This window comes from Cynoglossus semilaevis, chromosome 4 (assembly GCF_000523025.1).
Source record: "Cynoglossus semilaevis isolate Cse_v1.0 chromosome 4, Cse_v1.0, whole genome shotgun sequence".
NCBI lineage: Eukaryota > Metazoa > Chordata > Actinopteri > Pleuronectiformes > Cynoglossidae > Cynoglossus > Cynoglossus semilaevis.
In genome coordinates, this window is record NC_024310.1 from 3,393,148 (window position 1) to 3,413,731 (window position 20,584).

General features: G+C 37.3%; 1 protein-coding gene across 1 annotated transcript in view; it reads right to left on the bottom strand.

Moving 5' to 3' along the window:
* The window catches only part of lsamp (limbic system associated membrane protein), a 415,526-nt gene that overhangs the window by 242,884 nt on the left and 152,058 nt on the right, over positions 1–20,584 (bottom strand). The window lies entirely within an intron of this gene.

A 20,584-nucleotide genomic window follows, 5' to 3' on the forward strand; every position in this document is an offset into this window, starting at 1 on the left:
GAAGAGGAATACAGCCTGAGCTCAGACATCATCTTCAGACACACAGATAACCCCACGGCCAACCAAAAATGACACCCCACTGAGGATTCACAGCTTCACCCTCTTATATTGTAATGGAATTATCAATTTGGCAGCCCTGAATAGCAATTGTATAATCTCTCTGTGCCGTGAGGTGTTTCAACAAAGGCAACGCAGGAGCACAGTATCACACTGTTTAGATGTAATGACTAATGGTCTGATGGAAAGTGGGGCCAAATGTAGCACAAATCAAATAAACTGCTCCCACCGCGCACACACACTCGTGCACGAGGTGTTTGCAGTTTGATAATGGCCTAATGGCACTTATAGTACAAACTCCATGGACCACTCTGTGTTCGACACGCACTAATAAACATCACAGAAGCCCAAACAGCCTCGGTGTCCGGAACAGATGTGACTGCCGCTGGGAAAACAAGAGTTTGTCAAAAGTTGTTGTTTTTGTTTCTCTTTCATAAATCACAAATGGTCTGTGATAAAAATGAGGAAAAGCAAAGTGTGAAATAAACGGCTCAAAGAGTCGAAACAGAGAGTCGAGTTTCTTCGTTGACTTCAAAACTTTCTGATTATTTTCTTATGTAATTTTAATGAAAAGTATTTATCTGAACTTTACCAATCAAATCTAGTATAATAATTATTATTATTTGGTTTCTGTATTCCAGTCTTGTTGTTGATGAACTTGTTTGTAGAAACTGATTATTTGTCAATCGTATCCCACAGTGAAGCTGATGGATTAAAAATTAGGAACTTTTTTTGAGAAGATCACAGAAACACCACAGAGAGAACCCGGCTAAGTGGTTCTATAGGGAAACAAAAACTCACCACCTGAATGAGTCTGGTTAATGGAGTTTCGAAGTACGCCATGAAACAATGAACCACTGTGATCCATTAGTCGCCTGCAGTCAACATGTGAGCTGAGTGAACGTTAAGGCTCCCTCGAACCTCTGGACAAACGGTGCAACCAAATTCAGTTGAAACACTATGTAAAAGAAAAACAAGAATAAAAAAATAATGTCCGAAATTTAAATGATTTTTATTATTTAATCACTCAATAGATGCTGCTATAAAGAACCCCCTGGTTAAATAAATAAACCTGAAGTGTTTGTAAATAATATATATATTTTAGCTTAAAAAACAACTATTAAAATATAAACTAAAAAACAAATTAAACATTTAAAATGTAATGTTGAGTTTGTGTTAAGTGTAGGTTAAGTGTACCATGTAGCAATAAACAAGTTTTGTGTTTGTAAAAGCATTAAAACTTTAATTCTATGAAATATTAATAATAACTGGATTAAAATAACCTTTTTCATCTGCCTTGTATTCTGACGATGTCACTTGTTTTTACACGGAGTGAATAGACATGAAGCTCCACTAAATCAAAGAGGTCAAAGGTTCTGCAGAGAATAAACACATTTTTCCCGTCTCTGTGCAAAGACACCTAGATGTCAGGGTTTAGTGTCTTTCATGTGAGGAGAACATGAGTACAAAGGTGTTCAATCAATAATCCTCCACACTGCAGTCAGATTACTTCAGCAAAAATGCAGCCTTTAAGGTCATAAACAGCCAAACGCATGAGAGCTGATCAGAAGACATTAGAGTTTTTCAAAAATTCCCCAGATACAAAAAAAAGCACTCACAGCTCTGAAACAACTCTTGAAAGCAAACACCATTATGGACTCAGTGATTCATTCACTCCTTCAGGCTGTTGTTCAGGCTGTGAAATTTCAATGTGTGAGCGTTGCTCTCACAAATATTCTTCAGAAGTTATCATGGAACCTGTCCCAAAAAATGTTGAGCAATTGCAGCATTTTTAAAAACAAATTTGAAATAAATTAAAAAAAATGCATCCATAACTAATGGGCCTGAAAATACAGGGGTCAAGAGGTCACATGAGAAACCTGATCTACGTAATTGAGTCGTATCTCTTCAATTTTCATTCAAAGATAATCTGATACTAGCAGAATTAAGTCTAAAAGATGTTTGATTTTGAAAATTGAATGATCCTTCAACGATAGTCCTCAGTTGTAGCTGATACTGGCGGACTGGTCCTTGGTACAAAAAAGGTTGGGGACCGCTGGTGTAGGTATCGTACAATTCAGATATAATGCAGGTGGACTAGTGGATGTCATTGTTTATAAATGATGCATGGTGTTTCCAGGAGACAAAGAAAAGTTGAATTGCCTCATAGAAATGTGTAGCCATTACTCACTAAAGAAGTACAGATGTGGTTTATGGGCTTTGTTTGTTAATGAATGATGTTTAAATGAAACATCTTCATTTATATAAGGTAATAACTTAAATGAAGTCAACTTAACAAAAAAAAATAAAAAGCAAAAAAAAAAAAAAAAAAAAATCATACCACCAGTACCACATTGGTCAATCGTTCGTTTCCCTGTGACTGTGATCAGATGAACACACTGGACGTTTGATGCTCGAGTGCACGGTTAAAAGGCCCTTTTTGTTTTGTTGTACAATTTATTTATTCCGCTAAAAAAGTGAGGTCAGTATATCACCTCCTCCAGACAGGGAGGAAATAACGAACTGTGAGATTGTGAGCCTGGATGGGAAATTGAGTGAACCTCCCACAAGAGAGTGGTGCACTTAGGGAAGAGCCCACAGCTTATTCTGTCACATTAAAAGTCTGCCTTGGGAGAACATGACTCTTATCCCTTACAAGAAGCAGGCTTCTCCAGCAGGAGCCTCAGATTTATTCTCCCACAGACCTGCCTGAAAAAAAAATGACTTGCACTGGTTTTTATATGATCTCTGAATGATGAAATGTCAATTAGCCCCTAATTATAAATACAATAGAACAGTATAAAAGAAGAACATATCTAAGGGATCAACCTTTCTAAATAAGGATTGAGGTAATTGCTCATTGTCCACTGTATATGAGAAAATCATTGAAAGGAATTTAGCACATTAAGTGTTAATGAAAAGCTAGCACTTAGAATGTTAGCAGTGTTTGAACCACAGGCTAATCTGATGTGTTAGTGGGCTAGTGACTGTTTTATTCCAGTTTCAACAAAGTTAGGCCAAGCTAACGCTGCTAAAGCCTCATTATTATTGTTTCCTTTGGGAGATGGGGGGGGCCGATTTGAATCTTGTGATTTTCAATACTGGTTTTTATTTTACTACAACCCTCTAAACTTTACTGCAGAGATACATTTAAGATTATTATCCTGGTTCTTTCATGTGGATATTCTTAGTGTAATGTCTTTAAGAATAGTTAATAAACTAACATTAGCATCAGCCGGGATGTTTAAGCTCCATTTGTTTCTCTATCTTGAGACTTCTTCTTTCTATTGAGAAACCTGCTCAACCAAGATCATCTAAGAAAAGGACACTAGTCAGTGATTCTTTAGGACCTGCTAGGAAGACCTATTTTACTGTAGATTTGAAAATCTTTTTGGGTAAAAAGTGAGATGAAGAATTGCCCGCACTTCTCTGCGAGGTTAAAGTGAACTCTGATATAGTGAGCCTCAAAGGGAAATTGAGAAAGTCTCCTGCTATGAAGATGTACAGTAGTCCAAGCCCACAGCTTATTCTGTCATATTAAAAAGTCAGCCTGTTGGGGACATACGTCTTAGTCCTCAGGTAGAAAAAAAAATGCTGCTGTAAGGCTCCTTTTACAGGTCTATTTGAGAACAGCCTCACATAACCTGAGGAGACATTTTCTTGTTTTAGCAAAGAGGGATCATTGACTTGTGTCAATGGTATCTTAAATAAATCAAAACAAACAATAATATGAATCACTTGGCTCCAATATCAGTGAAAAAAGGTTGAGTACCTGCAGCAATATTAAATTGAAAAAAGTGACTAATGTCTGTGATCAAATAATTTAAATTGACATTTAATTATCTTACACTCCAGTTGGCTGGTTAACAATATAATTCACATAATACAGACGAGAAATGTTTCCACCTAGTGTTTAAACTGAATATAAAGTCTTGACAGCGATGGTCAGAGTCAAATNCTTATCAATATCTTTGTCCAAATTCCAGTTTTTTTTCTGCCCTACTTGGCACATCCCTTCAAGGAAAATTGGAAAATGGTCAAAAACCCTGTGAATCCACAGTCACGATCTCCTCTCAGAGTCTTCAGAATAAATTATATTGAAAGTACAAAAATAACCATCCTCTTATTGTTCATTAACTCGCCTTCTACACTGTTTAAATATTATTAAAAATCCAAATCTATTACCACCGTTCAAAGGCAGAGAAGTAACACTAAAAAAGGCAGTAAAGTGTAAAGTAATTTAAAAACTAAAATTGATTTATGTGTCAGTGCAACTGTCTTCATGTAGGTCAGAGTCTTCTGTCGACATTCTGCTGTACCCGTGAGGTGATGTCACATGTGTGTCCTGCAAGTTATAACATTTATCACAGTCTTCACTATAACCCCATCTACAAGTGTGTATGATGAATAATCACAGTTACATATTCAAACCCATCCAATCGCTCCTCGTCGTGCCTTTGCACACATACACAGCTCAAGGCTGGTCTGCCTTAACAGCGCATTAAGGAAAATCATGTGTTAAATGAATGGGTTGTAAATTCAAAATCATTTCCATAAGTGTTTAACACTGAGGTTTTAAATCAGTTCATTTACAGCACGAAGCTGAGAAAAACAAAACGACTCTTGACAAGACTGTGACTTAAACCCCACAAACCATCACGAGTCAAAGGAGCCAATCAGAACATCTCTGGTAAACAGTGCTGACATGGAAGACAGAGAATTAAATGCCCCAACAGGAGTTATTTGTTCTTCGACTTTACACAGGGAATTGGTTTTACTCTTTTGTTGGGAAAAGGACTAAGTGAAATCAATTCTGAATTTGACCCTTTGGGGCAAGAAATTGATCCCTTAAAAGAACAAGTACCTTTGAGTTTTTCATTAGTTTTTTTCTCGTAAAAATATCAGAGAGGCAGGAGTCTACCTTCAAAGAAAACACTTCATTTTTTACTATCTAAATGTGGTCATTTTTCAGAAATGTGTAAAAATAAATTACAAAATGCATTTATATTTATATATTTACATACACATAGATAGAAAATATAAATACATATATGACATAATATATAGACATATATATATAAACATATTCTGTATATATATAAATACATGTTTTCATGTATGTTTATATGTATATACATATATCTGTTCATATATATGCATATACATATATGAATATATATAGAGAATATATGTATATACTGTACATACCTATACCTTATACATGTATATATATTTTTCTGAATATATTTTTCACATATATAAATATATACTAATTTTGTAATGTTAGTGTTTTAATGTATTTAATTCATTACTTATGAATTATTACTTTTATTACTTATTAATAATTTTACTACAGAGGTTACATATTAGGAGTACAGGGCAGAACTTCATAAGCACAGACTGTCCACTTGTTCCCTGCTGTTGTGTCGGCCCGGTGTCACAGCAGAAGAATAATAATATGCAGGAGTCGCTGGTTCTGTGTAAATGTCAGGTCCATGTCAGTCAAACTGTGGTGAGAGGAAAGGCTGGTTGAGCAACAGCACAGCTTGTTCTAAATTAAATGACTGTCATCGCTGCTGCACCAAGACTGACAGTGAGATGCTGATTCAATGAAAGGGTTTAACACTATGCATGTGTCGCTTCAGTATTACTGTCACACAACACCAGGTGTTTTTCACAGTCCTCATGGTACAGAGTGACAGTCAATGTGTAGAGTGTGTCTGTCTCCTGGAGTCAATTCAAAAGTCATCACTGCAGGATGGAAGTTTCATGATAAGTCAATTCACAGTGATGGCGATTGACTTTGTCTACATCACTCTAACCATACCAGTTCAGTAATACTTGATCAGTGTTATCGGCGTGTCCTCTCAGATCACTCTTATCTCACGGTGAAAGCAGCTGTAGAAACTACGGCCTCTAAAGACCATTTTTTTGCTGCTTTTGCACTGATTTGGTGAAAACCTTCAACAAAGCCCCTTAACTGTCCATGTGTCCTGTCTGACACTCTTTTCATGTCCAAAACACCGACACCCCCTTCATCGGTCTTCCTCTCTGCACCACAGTAGAACAGCTTGGTGGGGCCTCCTATGCTCCTGGCCATGGTTCCTTACCATCTGGTCTCCTGAACATACAAAATGTTTTTTTTCTTTTTTTTTTCTCTCTCCCTCATGTCTGCCAGCTCTCTGCCTTTACCTCTAATCTTACCCACATTCAAAGACCACATTCTTGATGGTCGTCAAACAAATGTAGGACAGTGTTCCAACAGTGCCCTGTTGTTCACCACGACTGCAGCTATGCTCATTAACATCCGCCTGAAACTACAGAACTGCCGTACAAGGAAATTTAAATTCTGCAACTGTTACTTTGACTGGAATACTTTTTAAAAACTCTACTTAAACATCTGCTCTTTGTATTATTTTTGAAATGTAATCTTTTTTTTTCTCCTCCAACATTGATGTTACTGTAACTAAATACTGAATACTTTCTCAAAAAAATTGACTTGTGTATTCTATTGGTTGTATTTGGCTCTCCATATGGACATACTATATTTGTACACACACCATATATCAGTGAGCATCAACTGGCGGCTCATGGGCCGAATACAGCCCGCCAGACCGTCCAATCCGGTACACAAATGGATTCTAAAATAAACATCAAATAATGACGTGATTCTTCTTACATTTAATTTTAGTGTCCTCTGACCTACAGTATGTAGTTGGTGACCCCTGCCATACATGATGTGATATCAAATCCCATGGACCACCATTAATACGCCCAGGATGTAGAAGATGGATGAATAAATTCATTTTTAATTCAAGGCTAGGGAATAATCAGAATCGCTTTAAAAATCAAAACCAGCTAAGTCACAAATCAACAATGGACCTGGGAGTGAGAGAGCCAAGAGAATAATTGGACATCCGTCGAAGAACGACCTGACAAGAAGAGAATGAGCTAATATCTGACCATCGGTCATTCACAACTTACGCCGTTTCACTGACCTGTCATGTGACCCAGCCAGATTTATATTTGTATTGATTGTTATTTCTGTCTTTGTTTGCTGAGTGGATCTGCAATGGCAGCAGCATCGGTGATTTAGTCCGTTTCCCTCAGCACCCGTGATACACACCTCGTCATAACCACATAATTATGAATCATGACGGGGGACAGCTCTGCTTTAATCATCGCTCACACGTCCCTGCTGATTGTTATGGCAAAGACGCTGCAACTTCCTTCACGTAGCACAGAACCACATCACACAAGAGAGACATAAGGAACCTAAAGGTGCTTTTGGGTTGGTGTGTGCCTGGATCTCGGGGATCCATAACCCATTTAATCTGAAAACACACACTGGAAACTAATGAGCTCAGTCCCTCAGAGGTATGAGCACGTACAGGTGCAGGTATATAGAAACACCACAGGTGATATACGTGGACTTATGCAGCATGTTTCACACTCCTGCTACAGCAGCACTTCTGCAGAGAGCTTAGTCAACCCTCTCTGACAAATAAGCACAAAATAAGTAATAAAATCTATCATTCTGCTTATGTTCTCAATCCTAAGAGGACTGGGTGGAGGTTTTTACTTTCAGGAGAAGCCTGACAAGTTCTTATATAATAGGGAAAAAAAGGAATGGTATGAAAAAGGACTTTAACAGTTAGTTGCTTGATTACACTTTTGTTTGGAGAAAGAACGACTTAGCAACCAAGTACAATATTGGCCATTTTTCAACGTCAGAGTCCTTTGTGCTTAGTAAACTTTGGTCTTGTGTGTTTTTGAAAATCCAGTAGCTGCGATGAAAGGGGGATTAACGGAGCTTATTCTGTTAAGACCTGTGTTTCTCTTTGTTTTGTGTGATTTCCATTCTTTCCTCTTCACTCTGTTTCAATGCGTCTGCGTGGCCACTGGCAACACATGCATCTTGGCTCCATTGTTTGGTTCAATAGAGTTCAAGTTGATCACGATTTGTTGTGTTTGCTTCTGTTTTGAATAGAATAAAATAAATAAAGTCCATGCTGCTGAGTTTCTTAACATGATAGTTTTTTATTACACATTTGAAACTTAAAAAAAAAAAAATTCATTTCCGAAACATGTATTAATATGTTATGAAGTAGTACAGTTACATCCAGAACTGTTTTGCTGATGTGACCCCAGGTGAAAAGGAGTTTGACCTGCCATACGTGTTTTAACACTATTTACATTCTATATTGATCTGGAAAAATAGAAAATCATTTAAATATGATAACTGGACTCCTCCTTAAAAATATCCCTTTCTATTTAATAATCATCTACCGTAGCTTGTTATTCCTTAACAGATGGTGCAACTTATGAATTAAAGTAGATGTGCGAAAATGGAAAACAAAACCTTTTGGGAGGCGAACAGCTGGGGAATGTTTTTAAAGCAAAAATCATTTTCCACTTTAAGAATCTCAGGCAAACAGCAACTGTGTGTGTGTGTGTGTGTCAGTGTGTGTGTGTTTGCACCTGAATGTATTCTATAAAAGAAAATGTTCCCACCACATGGTGTCTGAAACCTCAAAGTATGCCATTGCTACAGTGAACTGAGACATGAAGTGTCTACGTAAGCACTTGTGAATCACCATTATTTTCCTAAATTGCTGTGGATTACTGACTGTCACAGATTGGTGTGCATTGAAAGGTAGCCATGATAAGTGATGTTTTGAAAAGAAAACAAAATAGTCAGGGATGACATCAAATATAATGTATGATGGTAAGTGTTGCACAAGAGCAACAGCAACAGCAACAACAACAGCAGCAGCAGCAACACACATGCCAGAGAAATGGACTGACAGCTCATTTAAAGATCTGTTCCCGGCATGACAACGTAAGCCATCACTCAACTGAGCCTCGCTGACTGTGGCGCTGACCGTGGACCAAAGCAGCTAATGATGCTCAGTCTCTGCAAACAGCAGAAGCACTGCTGGCATTTACTTCATATTGAAATGATGCTCTGTTCATTATGTGACAGAGTGAATTCATTACCAGGAAAACAACAACATCGCTGCAGTAAGTGGCGATACATCAGGTTTGCAATTAGCTGCTTGGACCACCGTTGACATTCCTTTGACATTAGGCTAATTGTATTAACAAGGCATCAATTTATAATGAATCCAAACAGAACATTATAGCCATTCTGCATGGCAGCTCAGCTGGTAAGGGTTCATACAGTGCACGTCACAAACAACATCATAAGTGGTCATAGAGCGCATGACATGGAGAGAGAAAAAAGGCTAGAGGACTATATTGTTTCAATTCACAATAATAATAATAATTCCTATTATTATTATTGTGAATTTTTTAAACCAATGCTAGTACATATATTATTTCATTAGTGAAATGGAATAAGGTTTATTGTAGCAGTGCATTTCAACCTCATGTAGGCAGAACATTTGCAACGATTACGTTTCCACTTAGCCTCTTGCAATGCAAAATCATGATAAATAAGTGCAACAAAATCACGCTGTTAGGGTCACTGTCACGAGCGACAACTTGATTGGTGTGAGTGTCTGTATTATGTAGAAGTGGCTGTTATGCTGAGTTGTTATGTGATGTAGAAAAACATGCTACTTCAATGCAGACCAACTACAATGTGTTGTACATTGATGTCATCTGCGTACAGGTTTACTTGCTTCTTTCTCGTCATCTCTTGTAGCGAATTCCAGCTGTTGGATGTTTTTTTATTTATTTATATTTTATAAGTACAGAACAGTCAACTCTTAACCTAATCCCACAATAGTTTTACCTTGTCTAAAAATTGTGTTTCATACAATGTATGAAGAGTAAATATTAAAACTGCTGCTTGTCTTTAAATGCACTCTTGTTTATGTTGTTTTCAAACCATGCAACACAACTTTTTACTGGCTACAGTCAGCACTTGAATGTAGCGCTGCTGTCAACATGCCAACGCCAGTGTTAATACAGGGATTAACTGCAGTCAAAGCCGAGCACAGCCACATCTGACATTGGTGTACACAGCTTGAGGTCAATGGAGCATCAAATTATTTAGTGGCAGGACTGTACATCCCCAGACACTGAAACACTCCTGCATGAGGAAATAAATCCTGCACCTTTGTGGCCATTTGAAGTGGGTAAACAGATACCATTTATATGACATTCTGACAGAAGAGTCTCCAGTTACGGTATATTTTAACATTTGTCAAAATGAGACTCTTGAAGCAGGAAAAAATAGGGGACTAGGGAAATAAAATATGTGCATATATGAGGGTAATATAGGAACCACAGATTTTGGTGCAGTACTTAACTTTTAAAATTTTACAGATGCTTTTTGAATAAAAATAAATCTTTACTACCTAAAATGATGTGCCCTGAGTGGATAAGCAATATAAGTGGAAATCACCCACACACAGCTGCCGCGAGGGATTTGTGTAGAAAGAGTCTAAAAGCAGCATTTCAGAAAACGAGATGTACTGATTTCTGAGCAGGAACAGCATTAGAACGTGAGGAGAGGCCGTGGAACACGGAAACAATTTTGGACAATTTGGTCGTTGAGCTGAAAAAAAACTGTTTGCCGTTCTGCACTTATTGGAGCTCCTGTGTCCTTATATGAGTAGCGCTGCATTATATGGTGTGGTATTTTTAGAGTTTACTTCTGTATTAATTATTCAAAAGAGAACAAAAACAATTTTGTGAAGTTATGTGGTCATAAAGAATCGCATGGAAGAATACAGACAAAAATAACATTTAGGATTATATTGCCAAATCTATAATTATAAGGTAATTGTTGTCATGTGGTAAAATCAGCCACGCAATGGCTCAAATGTTTTAATAGACTGTAGAATGTGTTTTCTCTGCTACGTTGTAATAATAATTGATCTTCCATTTACCAATTCCAAAATATCCATGGTTTTGGAATGATGGGAGAAAACTGAATCAACACATTCACAGATGCAGCTGAAATCTACACTGAACAAACACTGTTATTTCTACAGATGTGTTATTCTCACTGAATAAAATACATAAAATGAGTAAATTAAAAAAAAAATCAGTTTAATTGCTCTACTGTGGCACAAAATAAAATAAAATAAAAATAAATTTGCCATGGAAAGGCCCCCTGGAGTAGCTCCTCACCCCTTAAGAGGGGCGTGCCCCCCAGTTTGGGAATCACTGGAGTGGGTGAAGATAAAAACTTATATGAAATCACTACAGAACAGGAATCACCTAACACTCGGACACATCTTACTGTTATGACTAGAACTTATCATAATAGTAATGGAACATTAGTATTCCTGCAGTATGTATCCTGTTGTCTCTGTCATTAAGACCTGTGTACTGAGACCCTGTACAAATGACCAAAGAAACTTCCACTCTTCATGTGCAGGACTTTCACATTCAGAGCTGGGGTTGCTTTGTTGCATATCTGGTCTAAAGCCTCTTGGACCATATGGTTCCATGGTGACAATACTATCAGGGTGTCGACACACAATCTCTGGACGACACCTTGGAGATCAATTTCTTCCATTTAGTCAGAGTGGAGTCAATACGGCATATCAAAGTACTCAGCTCTTCCAGCCTAAACCCCATAAACCTGGGCACAGTCCCAACAGTTTCATCCTGACAACAGCAGCTGATCCATTTCACTTTCTGCTCTGATGAAAGTCCGCGTCTGGCAGTCAGTGGATAAGGTATCAGCACATTAGGGTCTCCAAATATAATAGTGTATAAATCCCCCCCATCCATCCATTAATCAGATTTAAATGATTTTCTATAAATGGTAAATAAATAATTTTGTAAATAATTTTACATTTCACACATTTCAAACAAGTCCTCCAAAACTCCTACTCACTTTTTTCTCCCAAACGTGGAACATATGTTGATTATGTTCTACATGTTATGCCCTCCCTGCAGTTGTATTGTGCACAAGCTGGGGTCAAACCTTCATTACAGAAGCTAATTTGTCTGATTCTAATAAGCCATGTATGTAGTGATGTAGTGATTTAACTGTAGGAAAAAGATTGCCAGAGATAAATAGCCAGGTAAAAAAAAAACATCAGTGCTAGTCAGCACTCCTCCGCTGTAATTCTCAAGTGCTGCAAACACACCCTCCTAATCTTGCAAATGGCTCTGATGGTCATGTGCCTGTTAAATCACAGCAAAGTGAAGCAGCGTTTTCACTCAGGGAGCTATAACACCGCCTCAGCCTCCTCTTGTTATTAAAATAACATCTGGTCCAACAGAAAGCTCTCTCACAGATGTATCTGAACGTTCCCCTATCCTTCACGTACCAGGTCGACTCATTATGAATCACAGCCAACATAAGGCTGATCCTGGTGGTTTATTGCTCTATTCAAGGAAGCACAGATTTGTTTTAAGATTCTCCATTCTACAGGAAATTCAATTTAGCGGGTAAATGACTCCACTGCATTGTTGAATGGCTTTTTGTCTTTCCTCCCATCTTGTGCCTTCAATTTTCCCATACAGCTGGGTTTCATCTCAGAGGAAGTCCTTGGATGTGATGGCTGCTTGAACACAATTATCTTTTTTTTTTTTTTTATTGTTGCCTTATTGTTTACCTCTCATTTCCTTTTAAAATATTACGTAACAACTATTAGGCTGATGTGATTTTAAATTAAACTCAAATAAAAATTTGGTAACAGTGTTTTCATGGTTGTGCCTTCATAATCATGCGATACTTTTTTAGTTTATGTGAGCATATATTTACACCGTAATAGTAATATATTCAGTAATATAATATAGTAATATAAAACAGTAGTAATATAAAAATATAGTAATATAATACATTTTCATTACAAGTCGATCACTTTAGCCTGCTCATTGCATTAATAGCCCTCAAGGCCAAAAAGGTGTGGACACCCCCTTGTTTGTCTAGGTCAGTGTTTCCCAAACTTTTTTTCTGGGGACCCATATTTTAAAAGTCACAAAACTTCATGACCCAAAGTCAATAGACCTTATTCCTAAACTCCTGGGAAACATTATGTGAGCTGACCCAAAAATAAAACTCTCTTGTGACCCACCTGAGGGTCGTGACCCAGTCTTTGGGAAACAACGGTCTCAGTTGCAACAGTTTGGATTTCCACTGAATCCTCCATCCAAAAAGCCACTTAAATGTCATCTGTCTTCAAGATATTATAGATTTGACAGGGATTGGTTTGAATGTTTAATGTTTAATTCCCTGAACTGAGTCGACTTTTTTCCTCAAGTAACTCGTTCCCCAGCATGATCTCTATATTCTTACAAAATCAGCAGACTCAAACCTTTTTTCTCTTTCAAACTGTGCTCAGCATTTTGCTGAGTGCTGCCTTAAAGTGATACCACAGTGGATGTAGTGTCGGAAATACAACCCTATACTTTAGGTCGCTGTGGGTGTTTATACAGCAACCTAATTGATGCCAGTTAGACGTTATGATTTGGCAGCTCTGTTTCTGGATCAGTGGAATCAAATCGCCCATGTTGCCATCCAAAAAATAATACATTTGCACCACAGCACTTAAAAAACAGTCGGTAAAACACTGAGTGTAACAGATTACCTCATCCTTCCACAGCCGTTTGTATTTTTATTATTTGTCCTGTTTTTCCTGCAATTTTGGCCACGGTTCACTTTCATAAATCTGCTGAATCATCAGTATGAATACTTCAGCCACCAAGGGATTAGTTGACTCTCCATCCTGGCCTTGGCCTCCTGCTGGCACTGATCATGGCCATTACACTCCATCATCTCTAAGGTAATGCTGTGAAGTGAAGGGGCCGGGACTTTCGCTTCATCTTCATTTTCTAGATGGTGTTTGATTCAGTGTAAGGTTAGATGTTTACAAGCTCGAGTTTGACTTTACTTCAAACGACTTTGTAATGCTACGATGACACGCGCTCCACTGGACGTTAGAAGTTTAAGTGCCTTTGCTGATGCGTCAAATATTACTTTAGGCACAATTGAAGTTTGTGCAGAAGAAGCGTTGACCTTTGAGTCGTCTATTGATTTTGCAGTAATTCAGCACAACAGTTCCCTATGACACAGCACCATACTGCAGGCCAGGCCAGTCTGATATTCCACTTTACTCACATGTTAATTGCTATGCACAAAATTACTTAACAAACAATGTTTCTTTGGATTTTTAACATACAGACAGGTATAAAATGTGCATGATTGTGATTGGCACCAGATATTGATTCTGATTCTGACTGTACATTTAGTCGTTAGTCCATTTAGCTGCAGTACACAGCAAGAGCCCACAACTGACACTGTGCCCACATGAAAATTGGATAAAATATAAGAAAATGCACACTTTTATGTGTAACACACATCCACATATTTCTATAGATAAGTGCTAACTTTACTTTGTATGCAATACCTGCCTCACACTTTATACAGATTTCATCTTTTTTTTTTCATTAGCAGCAAATAAAAAAAAGTTTAAAGGCTGATGTGAGGCTGAGGGCCGGGCGCTGCTACCTATAAAATCCACCGTATTGCCACAGTAGTCACTGCACTGACAGTACTGTCCTTGGGAGCTGAGGAAATATTGATGCTGTTATAACATGTCTCCAGATTTTCTTTAACCACAGCAGGTACCTGCAGGACATGCTGGCTTTTTCATTACCACCGCCTGCTGCGTTGGTCTCTGTTGTGTGTAAGTCTGTTGGCCTGTGATTTATTGAGTTTTGTACTGTATAACCAGCCTCCCAGACTCACTGTACTGTATGTATACAACACAAAAGTTGTCTTTCATTCACACAGTGTAAAGAACTCTGAGCAACTCTGTGAGTGCAAACACATAGACCTTAATTAAAAATGCGGTTAATTTTAACTGGTGCAAATCACCAGATAATTGCAGCACAATGAAAACAATCACCGTGGTATCCAGTTTCCAAGTGTGTTTTCTATTCCTGTGACACGGCCCAGGAGCAGCTTCCTGGTGTTCACCATAACAGGTGAGAGCAGTTTAAACCAGTGCAATTATCTAAAGAAATAACCCCCACAGCTATAAATAACATATGAGGGAAAATACGGCGAGTCTTATGATGTGGACGCAGAGGTGATTTATGTTTTCCTTTTCTTTCTCTCTCTTTTTTGTATATTCCCATTTTTCTTCTGATACCAAAAGTGCGGCGGCTGAGGTTTTATGCCGGCAGAGTTTGATAAGAGAAATCACCCTCAGGCCAGAAGTCTCCACTATAAAGACACTTTAATACGGTGCCTGGCTCAGAAATGTATCTGTAAATGAGTTTTGCATTTAAGGAGAAAGAGTGACAAAAGGGAAGAAGAGAAAAAAGGATGGGAGGTTAAAGAGGTGAGGCTCATTCTGTGACTGACTGATTAAAATGACATCCAGTGTGTCAGACACAGAGCCCGGGGGGAGATTTTATATTAGGCACCGCCTTATACACTCACACACAGAGACACACACACAGACACACACACTGATCTAATGAACAGAATCTATTATTTCAATATAACTCACTGATGAAAGGACATTTAGTGAGAATGGCTGTAATGCATGTTAACCTAAAATAAAAAATGATGTAGCCAATATATATATATATATACACAAACATATATATATTTATATATACATATATGTAAATATATACCATATCTTTAAGTTACAGTTATATTATCGCACATATGATTTTAATCTTGTAAATTTTAATATATATATAAATTACATATTAGCAGTCAGTTAGTCAATAACACTGACTGACATTATATGATATATGAAAAATGAATATATTGATCAATTTTCTTTTCCGTTTAAAACACAAGTGCTACTTTAGTTAAAAGACTACAGGAGCATCATTCAAAAAAATAAATAAATAAATAAATAAAAAAAATTGAATGACAAAGATGTTGCATAGCAGCATAGAAACTGGAGCCTGAACTTTATTCTTGAAAACACAGTGTCAGGGAATTGAGCTATAGGGGAAGAAATGAGCTGACACTGTTGTGAATGATGAAATCCAATCCTCTGCTGACCTAATCAGAACACAGGCTCCGACATATGGATGAAGGAATGGGAGTCGGGGGGTGGGGGGGCATTGATAAGACAGAGGCAGAGTTAGAGATGGTGGATTCACCAGGTCACTTTTTCGTAAAAATCACATTAAATCTGCCAATATAAAATTAAGTTAAAACTAGATGGCACGCTTGTTGAATTTTGAAAATTAAAAGCAAATAAACAAACACTTTATGTTGAGGATATTGTTGTAAAATTATATTTGATTAAATATGAATAAATCTAATCTAATATACTTGTAATTGTTTGCATGAAAACAAAGGGGAAAAACATGGATCTATGATTGTACTGGTCCGGCCCGCTGAAATCTAAATTAGGTTGTAAATGAGTTTGACACCCCTGTGTTAGCCATCTGACACATAAGAATGGGACAAGAGTTTACATTCAGTCCACTAGAGGCATTATCAGCACAGAGTACATTTTATATGTCAATAAATATTCATTATGTCTATGGACAAAATGATTGGCTACAGATTAGCCGCTGCCCAAAGATAGATACAGTACACGTGGGCCAAAAGTGCCAAGGTGTCTTGACTTTCTTGGTCTCGGTACAAACTGCTGCTACTGCCACAAACCACCAGGGAAAAACGGCATCATTAACCGGGCTGACAGTATCCATCTGTAATGATCGTACAGCATGACATCATGGAAAAAAACCCAAAAATAGAGACAGACCCAAATGAAAGCACGGTGCTTCTCAGAAACGGTTGGCTGTAAAACTCAGAACCTCCAGGGAGATTTACCGTTCACTCCGGGGAATTCAAAGGTTGTACATCACCAACTCACAGAGGGGAAGAAACTCAAATGCAATGAGTGCATGAAAAACTTCAGCTTCATTGACAGACAGGTCTAGTTTCTTTTCATTTAAGATTATTCCTGTGCACTTTGGAGACGAGACTTGTCTCTTTACTATAATATATATAATATAGTATAATCGAACTGCAATAATGGCTTCATGGCAACTTCAACATCCACCCAAAAATGCAGTCATTTCACTGAGTTTACTGAAACAATACTACAGTCAAGGCAACGTCTGAGTGGACCTAAAAATATCCAAATAAGGTGTTGTTTCTGTCTTTACAACATAACCTTAAAGGTCAATGCTCTTTACATGCAAAGCAGCAAAAAAGGACAAAAATGAAACAATGAATCCAGGCAGGGGCATTTAAGTCTGAGTCACTGGAAGAACTCCAGGTTTCCTCTTTTATTTGGATACAACCAAAACCACGTCAGACCCAATTGTTAGTTTACAGTCTACAACACAACACTCTGTCAATAATATACATATGTACTGTATGTACTTGCATATATATATATATACAGAATTTCTCTCGCATTGACTTTATTCATCTCCATTCACCCACATAGCGCTGCGATTCAAGGATTATATAAAAAAGATTTTCCCAAAAAAATAAATACAGTTGATGGAAATTTTCAATAAATACACTCTATCATTTAAAAACAACAACAAAGACCTATTGGAGTTTTTTGTGACCTAACTCTGACCTGTCTGTGTTTCTGACTCTGTCCTGGATTTACACACACACACACACACACACAAAGAAAGACAGTAGAATGACAGACACGCACACCCTCACAATAAACGCACACGACAGCCCACCAATTACCAAAGGGAGACTGATAAATACACTGCATGGTTAATGGACTAATTGCAGTTATGCAAACTCCACCCCAATAAGAATGATTCATAGCTGAGAGTTAATGAGCAACCACTCCAGTCCAGAGAGACGCTGAGAGTTTCCATCTGCCAACGTGTCACTTTGTGCCTTCATGTAATTGCTGGGTTTCTGTTCAACACTTTCTACCTCAGGGTTTTCTGTAACTAGGCATGCTCACACACACTCACACACACTCTCTCACACACACTTTTACTGTGTACTGCCAAAATAACACGGACTTCTGTCCTTTCCGTATCTGAGATCTTCACGCTTTCAGATGTGGAGATTATCTTCACCTCATCTGTCAGCTCAGATTAGGTTTAGAGTAGGAAAAAAACATGGTACTCGGATAGGATGGTGTGGTACTTTAATACAACATGGGGGAAAAAATATCAAGAAACTGTTACTGCCTGAGCTGAAGGTATAAAGTTAAGAAAAAAAAATTTAACATATGAACATTAGAAAGTGGAAGAAACTGAATGAAAATGTTGCCTTTCTCCATGAAAAAGGTAAAAAAAAAAAATAAAAACAAAGATGATGAAGGTGATGACAACAGACTTCAAGGGAGCTGATGTAAGTTCCGACGCTCGTGTCGGGGGGAAATAATTGAGGGTACAACCTATTTCTGTCACGGCACGCAGAGATAACGCTAAATCTGAAAAAAGCCTCCTTTAAATCCACAAATCTTAGCAGCCAAATTAATTGATGTGGCGAAGAAGGCAGGCAGGGATTACCTGCTCGTACTTAATCTCAAGGATGGAGCCGAAGACTTGAACATCAGCTTAGCTTAGTTTTGATTAGCGTAACTTTGTTTGGGAAAACTTTCACAACTCCTGTCATGGTTGCTTCGTCTGAGCTGATGAAATACAGAACGTGTGACATTTAAAAAGCCGGGTTCTTGTACTTCATATAATCAGTGGGAACTGTCCGGAAAACATCACCGGTTTACTGATGAATACTGAGACGTTATTCAGATTTAGGGAAGAAGTAAAAAACCAGGGAAAGTATTTTATTCTGAATTCTAACCGGTGAAGAAAGAGAACCAAGATGAGTTCTTATTATTTTAAATATAAATAAATATGATATAAATAAATATTATTATTACTATATGTATCTACAAATATATTTATATAATAAAGTAAATATTATGGGTGGTGCATGTGGTCTACTTATTATAAACACATGCACCCATTTAGCATTTTTCATTTCTTTTGGTTTGGTTTATGTGCAGAATAAAACGTAAATATCACATCAAGGTGAAGACGAGTCGATTCATCACAATAATTCAACACTTTCTCCGTGTCTCCAGGGTAACACAGTTGAGATTATTCTGCAGGAATAAGAACTGTTTAGGTTTAAATGATGGGAACTATATTATGGATACATTTTTGTACAGTATATCCATCGTAACATCCTCAGGGAAACAGGTAAAAACTACTTTTATTATTTATTATTTTCTAAAAACATAAAAATGTTTTATAATGAAAAAAAGAAAGATTTTAACACAATTGTTAACAATGTACCTTTTATAATTCATTTTTATGAATAATTTTATTCGATAAGTTGCATGTGCTACGTATGCCTACTGTATATACTGTATATATGTATATATATATATATATATATATATATTAATGTGTATGTTTTGTCTTCATAGAGACGCCACCATGTGAAGTGGTCCAAGACACATTTCCCAACAGGTATCGTACACAATCTAAAGTACTTCTGAACTCCAAGTGGTATTACTGACTAGAGCAGTACCAGTGAACATGCTCCAGTATGTGACATGTTTTTCCCAGCTTCTCTTGGTAGGAAGTCATTAAATTAACTGAAAATGAACGAGGTTTCCTTAATTGATTTCCATGCTGGCATTTGCGTTCATGTTGATGTTCGAGGCCTTGAAAACCAGATTCTCCGGTGGTTGAGGGCCCTGAAGGCATCTCGCCTGCTTTGTGTTATAATTAATTTACACCAGTTCACTGTTGTTGTACCATCTTTTAATGCATTTTATGCTTTGCCTTCGGGCAACAATTACACAAAAGTCTGAAGCACTTTAATAAAATGTGTGAAACAGGAAGGAGCAGTAAGTTGTTAGTTATTGGACAGAGGTTGTATTTTTGGGAGCAAATTATTTTTTATCAACCCATTTATTTAAACTAACAAACCGGTTAGTTATAGTTCCACACCAGTGAGACTTTTTTTTAAAAAGTATTTCTGATCCTGGCTTTGATTTATTAGTGTGAGAGCTGACGAAGCCCACAGCCTCCGACCACTGACACACTTTTTGCCTCTCAGCATTCGTTTGGTAACATATAGCATGAATACCTCAGTGGATCCCCTGGGTGTGTGTGTGTGTGTGTGTGGTTGTGCAGAAGGCTAAAAAAAGATATAGAGAACCATAAACCGAATCTGTTCCAGCTGTAAATCTGAAATTCAAAGTGGTTTATTATTAAAACAGAGGGGCTTTCATCAATGTTTCAGAGGTGTCATAAAACAAACATTTGTAACATCCTACATAAAAAAAGAAATAAAATGGTGTGTATTTCATATTCAGGAGTAAATTGTAAATGTTCATACTTATATATGTTCATACATATAAAGAAAATTATAAACTGAGGATGACTGATAAGATAATAATGCACTTTCACTTTAAAACTATTTTTAGGTCACATTATCTGGGAAAAAGCCAGACACTGCGTTATCGATTTCATTATCGGAGGAAAACGGCTAACGCTTCTTACAGATATGACATGATTATGCTAATATTGGTTGATAATCTAGTTGGTTGATACTGTCGGACATCCATATTGTAAATGCATTAGACGTGAATTTCCCGACACTCTT